The sequence below is a fragment of the Loxodonta africana genome, chromosome 21 (assembly GCF_030014295.1).
Source record: "Loxodonta africana isolate mLoxAfr1 chromosome 21, mLoxAfr1.hap2, whole genome shotgun sequence".
Classification (NCBI taxonomy): Eukaryota; Metazoa; Chordata; class Mammalia; order Proboscidea; family Elephantidae; genus Loxodonta; species Loxodonta africana.
The window spans coordinates 71,196,307-71,209,683 of NC_087362.1; positions in this window are offsets into that span (position 1 = coordinate 71,196,307).

Here is a 13,377-nt window from a genome sequence, read left to right on the forward strand (position 1 = left end):
CAGATGGAAGGTCAGAGAAGCAGGAAGGAATAAAGAGTGCTCGATAAATCTAAGTGAGTACTGCCAGCATCAAACAGTAACAAGGATGTCTTGTGGGGGTTAGAATGTATCAAGAATGCCTGGCTTGAAGACCATTGGATTTGGAAGTAGGCAAAGGAGATAAAATGTTCTATTGCATTTTCTGGAAAGTGTGTAATGTCACCAAACTGACATTAGATTTTGGCAAGACAAGGCTGCAAGTGGTAATCTCTGGTGCAGGGTTTCTCAGCATCAGCACTGTTGGCATTTTGGGCCATATATTATTTGTTGTAGGGGCCTTTGCCGTATACTGTAGGATGTTTAGCAGCATTCCTGGCCTCAGTCCACTAGTTGGGGGTTCAGTGATAGAATTCTTGCCTTCCATGTGGGAGACCAGAGTTTAATTCCTGGCCAATGCACCTCAAGTGCAGCCACCACCCATCTGTCAGTGGAGGCTCGTGTGGTGCTGTGATGCTGAACAGGTTTCAGTGGAACTTCCACACTAAGCTAGACTAGAAAAAAAGGCCTGGTGATCTACTTCTGAAAATCAGGGAATGAAAACTCTATGGATCACAATGGTCCAATGTACAACAGACCACGGGGATGGCTTGGGACTGCACAGCATTTTATTCCATTGTCCATGAGGTTGCCATGAGTTGGGCATCAACTCAACAGTGGCTAACAACAGCCCACTAGTTATCACTATCAATCGTTCTCCTCCTTCACTGTGGCAACCAAAATTGTCTCTAGATATTACCAAACTTCCCTGGGGGGAAATCACACCAGTTGAGAACCACAGTAGTAAGATAACCAGGAATAGATAGTAAATGAGTGCATGTTAAGTGCCATCGAGTTGGTTCCAACTCATAGTGACCCCATGTACAACAGAACGAAAGACTGCTCTGTCCCGTGCCACCCTCACAATTGCTGTTATGCTTGAGCCCATTGTTGTAGCCATTGTGTTGCTCCATCTCATTGAGGGTCTTCCTCTTTTTTCGATGACCCTCTACTTTACCCAGCATGATGCCCTCCAGAGACTGGCACCTCCTGATAATATGTCCACAGTATGTGAGACGAAGTCTCACCATCCTTGCTTCTGTTGAGCATTCTGGCTGTGGAAGGTGCTCTAATTGCGAAGCCAGGAGAGAGGAACACCGAACAATTCAGACTGAGTCACTGGACAAAAACAGACCATGTGAGCCTGAACCAGGCTAACAAATGAACCTTTAGCTCTTTCTAGAACTAGAGGAAGAGCAGTACTAACTCATTACCGTTGGGTATACTGAATTGTTCATTTCCAACGTATGTTATTATGGTAAAGTGTAACAAATTACTTATGGTACACAAAAGCTTATAGGATACCATTATCCTTAATTAATGGGTAAACGCATGGCTTTTGTTCAATGGAACTGAATTATTGTCTTAATTTTCAGATGTTCTGCCTCATGTTTCCACCGAAACCATTGTGTGCCCATAGTAAACAGCAGACATGGCGCATGTGTGATATCCTTTATGACCTGTGCCTAATTAGTTTTTTATTGTCATCTTCCAACCCCATGTGCAAACAGGGGCAGCCTGACTCCCAATACCAAGTAATAAGCCTTCAGCCTTGGTCCTGCAATAAACAGGGTATATTTACAGTATGTGGCCAGCATCTGGTGCTTGTTTACTTTTTGCTGCTTCTCTTGGGCAGGGAAGAGGGGGTGCTGGATCTAGAGACGGTGCTAGGGAAGAGGACCCAGCAGCCTCCACCTTCCTTGCCGTGTGTGTGCCTCACCTGCCTGTCCTTCACTGCTGCTATTAGACTCAGCTAGTTAAGTGAAAGGGAGTGAATGAGCTGAAAGCTGGTGGGTGTTGGAGCTTCGAAGTCCAGAGATCCTCGGCTAATTGCTGGTCCTAACAGGCACAATTAGCTGCTACAAGCCCTTTGAGATGGCCCAGGGCTTTTCTCAGGTAGCAGCCATCACCAGATAAAGGCTGAAATGCGCTCTACTTAGAGAGACACTTGCAGACAGGAGTGTCACAGCCTGCCAATTACATTCTCCCTATACACAGTCACTTCCAGAAAGACGAAGGACCCAGAGGTATACCTAGCATTCCAGGGACATGGAGCAGGCTGCTCTCAGCCCCAGGAAGCTAGGCTGAGAGACGGTGGGCTGCAAGGTGGTGGGAGGGGGACTTTGCAAATTGAAACCTTATTGTTCAGTCACTTAGAAACTCTGCTCCACGGATATTTACTGTGTACATTTTCCTTCATCTGGCAAAACTACTACCCACCTTTTGTTTGGGGGAAGGGCAAACTCAGACAACAATTGGGCATATTCCTGAAAGGTAAAGGCAGGGCTGTGCTAGGAAAAGAGGGTTTAAGCAGGAGCAGAGTTGGGATCCCCTCTCCACTCAAAATTAAATAGCTACACATTGAAGTTGCATCTTTGGGTAGCTTCTGAGATACGATGTAAGATGAAAATCAAATTCCAAGGGTTAGTTTGGGTGCATATACCATAAATTGTCCATAAAGCATAATGTGCAAGAACTTGTGGAGATAACAGTATTCGGTAATTTGAATGTATAAATGCCAACACTATCGTGCGGAATATAAAAGACAGTAAACATACAAAATATAATTTTTGTTTTAAGTTTCATAAGACAGAAGAAAAGAATTAATGGTGTATAGAGTTGAGTTTCAGTAGGTTAAAGTCTGTGCTATGCAACTTTGCTGTATAATGTTGGAAACACAGCATAGTCTCTCTAGGATTCAGTTTCCCCATCTGTAAAGGAAGGTTGTAGACACCATGGTTTGTCATGTCCTATATTCCAAGTGGACCCCTGGTGGCACAGTGTTTAAGAGCTCAGCTGCTAACCAAAGGGTCAGCAGTTTGAATCCACCAGCCACAGCTCTACTCTCTCCTATAGAGTCACTATGATTTGGAATTGACTATTGTGTGCTGCCTTCACCCTGGGAGACTCCGCAAGCCCAGCCTTATGTTTGCTCTTCAGACCAAGAAGACTCTGAAGCCGGTGGGGACAGTGTCTAGCCCCCCTACTGCTGCAATGTGTCCATACCTGCTACATACTCTAACCCTGAGGGTGACCACCTACTGGCCCACCAGCTAGTCCAGGGCTGGCTGAAATCTGGATAATGAGAAAGCCCCAGAAGCTTGAAACATGGAACAGTTTGGGTGCAATTAGAAGGTATCTGAGCAGTTTCAGATGACCATGGTGGAAAGGGGCTGGTGCAATTAACTGAAGCCTCCTGCCTTTTTGTCTTCAAACTTGGCTTGAGAACACTCCTCCTCCAGATGGATCTGAAAAGTTCCAGTACATGATGAACCACCGGTCTTCAGAGAAATCACTAGGAAGAAAGTGGTATATGGAAGACAACCAGCAGGCACCAGTGGGCAGTTGGGAAGCCTAGGATCTGGCCACATCTCTACCATTTCCTTGCTGTGTGGCATTGGAAAGTCACTCAACCTTTCTGAACCTCTCTTCCTTGATTCTACCAACACCGGGGTTTGTGCTTCATAGTATGATTGGTTCCTTCTAGTTCTGATTTTCAAAGATTCTAAGTTTTTTTACTTGGGCTCTTGTAAATTATTTCACCCTCTAACCATGACAACAAGAGCCCTCAGAAGGATGAAAGAAGAGGAAAAGAAGGAAGAAGAAAGGCAAGATGATATCAAGCTGTGGAAAGCAATATTTTTAGCAAAAGTATCTCTGACTATTTGTGACCTGGGCCCCAAGTAATGGACACTTGGCCTCCACTTCAGAAGGAAAGTCTCATTTCCCCTCTCCCGCTTCCCATTTACCTTGGGGAAGGTGGTCTTTTGTGGCTGCTTCGATTGACCACTAACTAAGATTCATCTACCAGGGTAATTCAATGGAAGAAATCGTTGTATTATTAGCTTCTGTGGAGTTGGCTCTGACTCACGGTGACCACAAGTATAAGAGAACAAAACTTTGCCCAGTCCTACACCATCTTCTTGATCATTACAATGTTCGAATACATTGTTTAGGCTTTTGTGTCAATCCGTTTCATTGAGTCCTTCCCTTATTTTCACTGATGGAGAAATGATCTTGTTTTCAATAAATGGTGCTTGAGTAACTGGATAGCTAGCTATCTGGAAAAATGGAGCCTTGACTGTTTCTTTGCACCATATAAAAAAGTAATTGAAAATGAATTATAGACCTAAATGTAAGGGCTAAAACCATAAAACATCTACCAATAACAACAACAAAATTAGGTAAATAAACCCACGGGAGAAAATTTCTGTGACATGGGCCAGGCAAAGAATTCTTTGATAGGACACAAAAGGAACAAACTATAAAAGAAAAAAAAAAAGATAAATTCAACTCTTTCAAAATTAAAATATTTTCTCATTGAAAAACACCATCAGGAAAGTAAAAGGCAAAAATACATTAGTAAAAAAAAAAAAAAAAAAAAAAAAACTCTTACAACTCAAGAAAAGATAACTCTATTAAAAAAAATAGGCAAAAGATTTGAACAATTCAACAAAGACAGGCAAATTAAGACATGAAAAAAAAAGGTTCAACATCACTGGTTACTCAGGAAGTTCAAATTAAAAGCAGAATAAGATACCACTATATACCCACTAAAATCACTAACATTAAAAAGACTGACAATACCAAGTGATGATGAAAATGTGGGAAAACTGTAGCTCTCACATATTGAGGGTGTTGTCATTGTCAGGTGCTGTTGAGTCGGTTCTGACTCAAAACCATCCCTTCCCTTGTACAACAGAATGAAACACTGCCCAGTCCTGTGCCATCCTCACAATCATTGTTTTACTTGAGCCCATCGTTGCAGTCATTGGGTCAATCCATCTAGTTGAGCATCTTCCTCTTTTTTCACTGAACTTCTACTTTACCAAGCACAACGTCATTGAGGGTAGGAATGCAAAATGGTACAGCCACTTGGAAAAAAATTGGCAGTTTCTTATAAGAGTGAACATACACTCACGGGTTATCTACCCAAGAGAAATGAAAACACGTGTCCATGCAAAGACTTGTACATAAACTTTCTTAGTAGTTTTATTCGTAATAGTCAAACACAGGAAACAACCCAAATGTCCACCAACTTGTGAATGAATAAATAAATTATGGTATATCCATACAATGGAATACTATCCAGCAATAAATTTAAAAAAACAAAAAAAAAGTACTCATCCATGCTATGACATGGCTGAACCTCAAAAGGATTATGCTGAGGGACAGAAGTCAGATAGAAAACACTACATACTGTCTAATTTTGTTTATAGGAAACTCTACAACAACAGAAAACAGACTGTGGTTGTGCAGGGCCAGGGGTAGGGTGGGATTGACTTCAAAGTTACCCAGTGGAACTCTTTGGGGGTGCTGGAAGCTTTAAAAGTCTTGATTGTTATAGTTGCATGACTATACATATGTACTAAAACTCATGAAACTGTACACTTAAAATGGGTAAATTTTGTGGTATTTTATATCTCAATCAAGCTGCACAAAAAGTGCATCCAGATACAATGAAAATATCAATATGCTGGATGCCAGGCACCGGGCCTGCTTTGTGGGGTTTGGGGTTTTGAATGAGGTTCTGTGCAGCAGCGTTGCAGAGCAGCACACGAGAGCTGCATAGCAGCCAGGGATGCTGGGGTGAAAACAGCCTGGCTCACCCTCTCTGTTGCAATTCCTCTTAGATTGAACCATTAGGTTCAAAGTTCTTTGATAAAACTCAGTGTGGAAGATGAGACTCTGAGGTGCTGGAGTGCTGGGAAAAAAGACAGCATGGAAGATATCTCCACCTTTGACCTTGGGTAATCAGGTACCTGGGGGAGGGAGATGGTGGGTGGTGGGGATGTACTTGATAAAATGGTCATGTCTCATTTAAGGACAAGGCTATTAGCGTTGAACGTTTTGCTCTTGGTGTTGTCCTGCGCTGCCCACATATTAACTCTTCCAAATGATTTCAGCAATTCAGTGACGCAGAATGTTCTTATGTGAGTAATTTGTTGTGGAAATTAATGAAAGGGTATGAATTCAATTTAGTGTCTGGGTCAGAGCAATACAAAATGGAGTCAGGAAGTTGCAGGTGAGGTTGCAAAAGCCCAGAGGAGCTGAGTCACCGCTGGTGCCCCCTGGGCTTGTGCAAGGCATGGTATGTACCCAAGCAGCCTGGGAGACTATAGGTCAGTGGAATGAGACACCTCAAAGCAGAAGGAACCAGGACAGAGCACTCTCTGCCTCTGCAGGGGCGACAGGCTCTCCTTCTAGCTTCCATCTTTTCCCTTCGCAGATGACTTTTGTCTCCTTCAACATGCATGTGGTGAAAGAGGGTCAGGCTACGCTTTTCATGGTCTCAGAGTTTTAACCAACCATCTGGAATCTGGTTCTGATTTCAAAGTCTTGGAGAAAGACTGTGGAAGGCCTGCTAGGATAAGGCATTATGTGACTAGTACAAGCCACAGGGCACTGGTTGAAGTCAGGACCCACCTTCCAGCAGAGCCTTCAGGTCATGTGCACTTTGGGTGGGCAGGGAGTTGTCAAGGGGCCCACCCAGCCTTGTCCCTAGGCCTCAGCCTGCTCACCTGTACAACCACAGAGTTGATGAGAGTGTTTGGTCCAGCATCCCCTTGAATCTCTATGACAATGAGATTCTAATACTCCCTCTGCCTTTCCTATGGTCCCTAGAGGTGTCTGGTTTTGTCTGTTAATGATTTAAGAACTTTGGAAAGCATGCTTGTTAGGAAGGAGTGAAGGAAAGGATTGGTGATCCCAGGCATCCTGACCTGAAGATACTTTAAGAATCATTTTTCTTTCCAGAGTCTGTGGGAGAGATGTTCCAACAGAGATTCCTTGCAGGAGGCTGAGTCTTCTCATTCTTTTCCAGAGCTATGCCCCACCCCCCTTGGCAGTGAGCAGACTTCTACTTAAAATCAGGTGATTTCTTCCAGAGGTGGATATGTAGCATAGTGCTCCACCTGAGAATAGCATTAAAAAGACAACCATGACAAACTGTGGATGGGGTTTCTCATTCCTTTCACTCAAACTTCAGCCAAGGAAAGTACTGGGAAATGTCAGCAATAACTTATTTTCAAAGCCTCAGTTTTCTACTCCATAAAATGTGTATAATTATATTGTCTTGCCTGTAGAGCAAAGAACAGATTCTTGTTGAATGGTGAACAGTCATGCCCAAGCTCCTGTATGCCACAACCAAGTAGCTGGTTTCAACTAGACTTCAGGGAGGTGAGACTCGAGAAACAGCTGACTCATCCTGGTTTTTCTCCAAAAGTACTGAACAAAGCTTCCTGACCCTCTTAGAGTAGCTGAGGACACAGGAAAAACAGTCTCCTCCTGGCCAGTGTATGAACTGCGTGAGCTATGCAAGAAACTCATTAACATTGGGGTGTGCACATGTGCATGTGTGTGTACATGGGACTCGGAAATCTTCCTGGGCCATTTGGGGGTGAGTGCAGTAAAATGGCATACCTCTAACAACAAGGATCTGGGAGGGGTTAAGGTTCTAGGGATGGTCAGGTGCTCTTGTTAACCCATCCTCAGAGCCAGGCGGGACATGAGGCCTTGGGCGATAGGAAGGAAGAAGAAGGGGGAACTGTACTGTTGGTTTTGGTGGGCCATGTACATTTACAGTTAAATTCAAGACCAGCTACATAATTTGCAGTGCAAAAGGAAAATGCAGAACCCATTGTTCAAGATTTATTAAAAATTTCCAGAAAAAGGCACACAAACCTGTTGCTGTTGAGTCGATTCTGACTCACAGCAACCCTGCAGGACAGAGTAGAACTGCCTCATAGAGTTTCTAAGGAGCAGCTGATGGATTTGAGCTGTGAATCTTTTGGTTGGTGGCTTGAGTGCTTAACTACTGTGCCACCAGGGCTACGGACAAAAACAGCAGGGCTTTCAACCAAGTGTTAGTCCTAACGAGCCTGAGGCCTGGGACTCTGCACATGTGGGGCCCATGTAGATGGCCCTGATTAAATCTCTCCAGGATACACCCAATCCATGACGGAACTTCACCCTCAACCCTTCTGCTAGCACTACCACCATGGCGATCCCTGTTTTCTCCATCTATGCTGGCCACACCAACACTGCCTCCCCCTCATGCCTAGCTCTGTGGCTTGTACTCAGTGCATATCTTAATTGTTGGTTGAATTAGCCAACAATCACAGGCACTGGCATGGTGCTTCTAATCAAACCCTTGCCATTGTTTCATGTCTTAGTTCGCAGCAGACATGCACACTGCTGGTCAGGGGCCTGCATCACACAGTCAGTGCTCATCCACACTAACTCGTGGGGCATCACTTGCTCCAGTGCAGCTCAGGGAGGTAGAGGATCCCCGATTAAGCCACCAGGCTGAGAAGGAGCCCTTACCAGTAAACGTGAGTTGTTGTTGTTAGGTGCCATCAAGTCAGTTCCGACTCATAGCGACCCTATGTACAACAGAAGAAAACATCGTCCAGTCCTGTGCCATCCTCACAATCATTGCTATGTTTGAGCCCATTATTGCAGCCATTGTGTCAATCCACCTTGTTGAGGGTCTTCCTCTTTTTCACTACCCTCTATTCTTCTCCAGGGACTGGTGCCCCTTGATAACATGTCGGAAATATGTCTGAAATATGTGAGACAGACTCTTACCATCCTTGCTTCTAATGAGCATTCCGGCTGTACTTCTTCCAAAATAGATTTGTTTGTTCTCAGAGGACCCTGCAAAATTTGGCACTGAGGTCTACTAGGCCTTGCTGTAACAAATTGCTGTCCACAGTAGTCCAGAAGGACCTGCTGCCTGAGCTCTCCCTCAGGGGAAGAGTGAAATGTGGTGAGACCATCAGTCACAGTCCCCTAGGGAGCATTCAGTGAGTGAGCCTGGAAGATCCAGAGCCAAGCCCAAGACAACTCAGGACCTGTACAACAGCCACCATGAGAACAAAAACAGAATGAGCCAGCAACTGTCCCCAGAGGCTAGATAACATCAGATCAGGATACAATTTCTAATATCAAGATTTCCCAGAGAATGTGACACCCCGAGAAACAAGGAGGAAGGCACTTCTGGACTAGGAGAGCAGCTGGGTTGGGAAAGTGGTTTACCAACTCTGCCCTTACTCCATGTCCTGATCTCTATAGTGGTTACATTTACTGTTAGACCCTGCTCTACAAACACTACAGGGATGACCACATGTACCAGTCACAATGAGCCATGAGATATAGACTACTTTCCATCATTTCATAAGAGGAGAAATAGAGACACAGATCAAGGGTGGAGCTTAGATTTGAACCTGGTGTTATAGCATCAAAGCCTGCTTTATGGTACTCCCCACCCAACCCACCTCCAACCCATGGGAAGCTTTTAAAAATACACGTGTCCAGGACCCTTGACCAGGGATTCTGATAAATGTGGCCCAGTAGCCATATGAGGACTACAAAACTTCTCCAACCAATCCTGAGTGCCAGGCTGGAGGGGTAGTGTTGGGACCACAGGTCTGGAAGACTGTAACATCCTGCCAGCCCCAAAATTCTCTGATGCTCAATTTCACCTTTGGTATACGGTATGCTTTGCTCAGCTTTGCAGGGCAGCTCAGATTCCCCTTCTCCTCCCTAGCCAAAGAGCCAGATCTAATCACAGGGCCATTTTCCCATCTTCTGTGGCTTACAAAGAATAAAATTAGCCAAATGGATAAAAGCTTGTTGTAGGCATATGTGGAGCATTTCAAAGTCTATTTATCAAAAGACTGACCACTGGTTTTATACAATGGAAACTCTGAGCACACAATGACTCTGTCATTTAATTTTGGAGACAAAAAGTTCAACAGAGAGATACAAAATCATAGCCAGTAACTACAGAGATTTTTTGCTGGGTATGTGTTCTCTTTGCAGAGGCAGCCAAGTTCAGTGCCATCCAAGCCCACGGGTGCTCTCCTCCCACCCCCAAGTCATTAAACAGGAGATAGTTCAGTTATGTTAGCTGTTGACTTGTCTCCCTGAGTTCTCAGAGCTTTGCCAGGCCTGGCCATGTGACATCACAGACCATTCCTCACTTGTCCTCCCTATGCTGTCATTACTCCCCACACCAAGAGTGTGATCAAAATGCACAGAGGTGCCAGCAGCAGTGGCCACAGAGATGGTAGAGTGAAATGATCTACACTTACCTTTCAGAATACGCATTCATTTAACATCAGTCAATGATGCTTCCTAGTACCTACTTTCCAAAAGTCATCTTGTTCTCTGTGGGTTCTACCTCCCGAATTCCGTTCCATGATAATGTTTCCAATGGAGCAGTAGTGCATTGGGCTGTAGACTCCCAGTGTAACATTTCCTTTTTCACCAACACAAGCAGCCCTGTGGAAATGCTGCCTGTCTATGCATCATTTCTGGTCACCCGAAGCTTCCGTTCAACTCGCATCTCTATTGGAACACCTCCTTTCTGATAAATGTTGACTAGCTCCATATATCCTGGGGGAGGGAACTTTAGGATGGTCTTCTGTAGGATGTCACTTGTCTCCTGTGGGTGCTTTCTCAAAGCCTCAGTATGCCCAGTCCCCTCAAAACCAGCAAGACACTGAGGACACACAGAGTCAATAATCAATTTTTTTTTTGGGGGGGGACATTGTACCAGTCTTCACCACATCTTCCAGATATGAGAATTTACACACACACAGGCACAAATACACGAAACAAACAAAGGAAAAATCATTGATGTTGAGTTGATTTCGACTCATAGCAACCCAGCAAGACAGAGTAGAACTGTCCCATAGGGCTTCCAAGGAGTGGCTGGTGGATTTGAACTGCCAGCCTCTTGGTTAGCTGCCAAAGCTCTTAGCCACTGTACCACCAGGGCTTCACAAATACTCTATAGTTACCTTTCCTTCCCCAAAGCCGATTCAACAAGTCCTCATGTTAAATCTGGAAGTAGGACTGAATGCTGGCTGTATGCCAAGATGTGAAGCACATACAAGGAACGTGTGAGACATGATTTCTGCCTGTGGCAGCCCATAGCTACATCATCAGACTTGAAAGACTGCCCACCATGGCAGCCAATTCCTTTGCCCCCTCTCATTCCAGGACATGGCCAGCCATAGAAAATCCTTCACCCCAATATTGAACAATCCTTCCTCTCTTGAAATGTACCTAAACTATTCGAATGCCCTCTTGCAGCCAACCAAAGACTGCCAAACATATCTGAAGACCAATTAGAAAGTCTCCCCTGGCTTCAAAAATCCCACCTTAATAAAACATTTGCTAACCCAGAGACTATCTCAGTATTTCCTCTTTTTTGCATAAAAAACATACTCTCCTTTCTAACACCCTTGAACCCATGCCCATAAAAGTGGCGGCAGATGGGTTCCCTTGCCACGTGTTTACGAATACACAGACTTTGTTAATTTTGTCTCAGATTTAGATTTGTCTTTGACAGGCTTAACTCACAAATGACAAGCACAGGGCAGTGCTAGTCAATATAATATAGAATCCAGAGAATGGAGACTGGGATGGGCTGGAGTAATGAGAAGTTTCTCAGAAGAGATCCCACTTGAGGGAAACATTGGAGTAGGATTTGGGTAGAGCAGCAGTGAAAGCAGTGAACGAAGAAGGGACTGGAAGGAACAGCAGAGGATGTTTACGTGAACGGGAACTATGCATAGAGATGAAAGAGTGCAGTACTCCATTGTTTCCTCTGAAGAACATGCCTGTGAGACATAAACCCCAAATCAGGAGAATTTATGAACAATGAATTAAAACTTTCTGGGGAAAAAGAGAGAACACCAAGTGCCTAAGTGAAAACATAAATTTTTTTATACTCAATATTCCTGGTATTATCTAAATAGTATCATTACAAAAACATATGCTCATATTCAATTAGTGATAATGGGTACTGGACAATTCCTTGCCATTTACATGCATTGCTTTCTGGAATCTTTTCGGAATCCCCTAACCTTGAATTATATAAGATGATTGCATATATGTTTGATACCATTTTATGTAAGTAATATGCATTTAATCAGTCAACCAATGTTTATTGAGTACTCATCGTGCACTCTTCTAGGTCTGGGGATATAGCAGTAGAGGAAAAAAACGACCCTGTTCACATAGAACTAACATTCTAGTGGGGGTGATTGATATCTGTCCATCTTTGATCCTTTTATGAGTCCTCTCTCCTATGCTCCTGCTGACCCCACACAACACCTCTCCTTCCAATGCCTCTGGAAGAATGTTTCATGCTAGCTAGTTCTAAGTGAAGTGCCTTTGTGGAACCTCATGCACACATACCAAAGATCCTGCTCCTTCAAGGACAGATTCCATGTTTGTGAGTGTGACCACAGTTGTGTGCTTATACAAAGAAGAGTGGGTAGAGAGGTCTAGGAAAAGGGACTTAAAGAAGAGTAGGGCAATCAGTTCACACCAGAGTGTCAGGAGCTATGGCCTCCAAGGACTTTTTAATTTAAAGGACAATTCAGGGAACACAGCATCAGGGACTGGAATGAGGCTGCAAGGCCTTCACTTATTCAGCAAATATTTGTTGAGAGCTACTATGTGATACCAACATCCATCTGTCAGTTTGTTGTATTGTGGTGACTTTCATGCTGCTATGATGCTGGAAGCCATGCCACCAGTGTTTCAAATACTAGCAGGGTTAACAAGATAGAAAGGTTGCAGCAGAGCTTGTAGACTAAGACAGACTAGAAAGAAAAGCCTGATGATATACTTGCAATAATTAGACAATGAAAAACCTATGGATCACAAAAGAATATTGTCTGATGCAGTGTTGGAAGATGAGCCCTCTAAGTTTGAAGGTACTACACATGGCGGCAACAATAGGCTCAAGCCCGCCAATGATTGTGGCAATAGCATGGGACCAGACAATGTTTCATTGTGTAGTACATCGGTTGCCATCAGCATCAACATCAATACTATGTGACAGATGCTATGTGGGATACTGCGGCCCTGGGAAAACAAAAGTAAGCAATTCAGGTGAGGTTCTTGAACACCTTGACATCCAGTGGGGGTAACGACTTAGCCAACAATCACATTTAAGAGTTATGCACTCTATGATAGAGGAAAAGCAGGGTATTGCAGGAATATTCCAAAGGGTCATTAACCTGGTCTAAGTGAGGAAGGTTGGGTAAAGGTCCATGGGAGAAGTTATTTTTAAATCGGAATCTGAGGAACAAGTAGGAGTAAGCTACATGAAGTGTGTACAGAGGATACCTGTCATGGATTGAAATGTGTCCCCCCAAACTTTGTGTCAACTTGATTAGGCCATGATTCCCAGTATTATGTGGAAGTCTTCCATTTCGTGATTGATACAATTTTCCTCTTTGTTGTAAATCCTAATCTCCACTTGTGGTTAATGAGGAA